The sequence below is a fragment of the Echinops telfairi genome, unplaced genomic scaffold (genome assembly GCF_000313985.2).
Source record: "Echinops telfairi isolate 266 unplaced genomic scaffold, ASM31398v2 ScPeMD7_443;HRSCAF=831, whole genome shotgun sequence".
Classification (NCBI taxonomy): domain Eukaryota; kingdom Metazoa; phylum Chordata; class Mammalia; order Afrosoricida; family Tenrecidae; genus Echinops; species Echinops telfairi.
The window spans coordinates 5511727-5513376 of NW_022104341.1; positions in this window are offsets into that span (position 1 = coordinate 5511727).

Sequence of the window (1650 nt, forward strand, 5' to 3'; positions counted from 1 at the left end):
TCCTTTGGAAATGTCCTTGAGTTTGGGGAGCAGAAAGGCGTTTAAAGGGGCAAGGGCAAGGTTGTGGGGTGACTAAGTAAGGTTTCTCAGTGAGATTCCCATAGAACTGTCTTTCCTGCCCCTGAAGAATGAACAGGTGTGTCGTCTTGATGGAAAATAAAATTCCTTGAGGCAACTTTTCTGACCTTTGTACCACCAAATGTAGTTTTCCATTTTCTTAAGACCTTTCCCCAATGAGTCCCGTGGTCATCTTGTGTCCTTTGAGAAAATCTATGGAGACTACCCACTCGGGGCCAACAATAACCGTCTCCGTAACCTTCAAGGCTGACCTCTCTGCCTGGAACGTAACCGGCCCAGCAGACCCCCTTAGAAGTCAGTATTTAGCCTGGACTCGTTTTTTTAAAAGATACTCTAACGAAGCTAAAACAAGTGTATTGCTGGGGGGGAAACACAACTTGTCTGCAGCCATCCACTGACCCCAGGCATGTTTACATGCCCTGTGCTTGGAATAAGGCTGTGCATGTATGGACTGGAAGCCTCGTCGGAGTGCTTCCTGACCCCCCCTCACCGACCTGCCCAAAATTGTGTTAATGCTGGGGAGCAGCCTGAAGATTCGGACGCCCTGGGAAGAGAAAGCAGGGATCAGTATGGCCAGGGCGGAGATAAATGTGCAGACAAAGTTCTGTGGTTGGAGGGGCGCGGGCACTCTGGGAAGTGAGACTGCTTCCCTTTGGAGTCCTTAGGGAAAGTTGCAGCTTCGGGATCTGCAGGTGGTAACAAGTGCCTCAGCCAGCGGCCTGGAGGGAGACATCCGTGTGGGCAGGGAGACAAAGTCTCTGTTCGCCCTCAGCACTCCCTGTCACACAGCACAGACATGAGTGGCATCCAGCATGACGGCTGGCCCTTCAGCTGGACACAGTCAGCCTCAGGGAGTCCCCTCGAGACCTCAGAGTTCTGGGCATATGGGAGAGCTAAGCACAGGAAAACTACCTACACACCACTGACTGATCCCCAGGTCCCCGCCTAGTGTGACAAGCGCCAGCAACCAAGTACCTCCAGCTTCCCTCGCACCCACACGCCCAGGGAATCCACCTTTCCCTGGGTCGCCATTGTAGGGCGGAGAAGAGTGGCCCGGGCTACCAATCTGAAGGGCCAGAGCCAACCCCAAGGGGCTCCCATGACAGTCCTGCAGCCGACGCTGCACACAGTTTGATGAAGTAACAAGGTCTGGTCCTCCGCTTCCAAAAACCAGCTGCTGGAGAAGCCTGTAGATCTAACAGAGCAACTGGGATCTACAGTGTGTGATTGATTCTTCAGTGTATGATGGATTCTGTATCGGATCAATTTGAGACTGCAGACGTTGGTTAAGGCAACACCAAAGAAACCAGTTTGCTCATCTTTGGCTTTAGTGGCTAGTGTGTAACTTTGAATGAGAGCCGTAGGAACGGTCACCCGTGTGGGCACATGGACACGATCGGGTCAGTGACAACATTGTGCTTCAGGATTTATCTCGAAATACCCTCATCTTTCTCCCACGGAGTAGCAGGTGGGTCTGAACCCTCGGTCTTTCAGTGAGCAGGTCAGCACTGACCTGGCATCGCCACCCGGGCTTCTTAGAAAATGGTGCTGTGGTCCATGGGGCCATCGGGT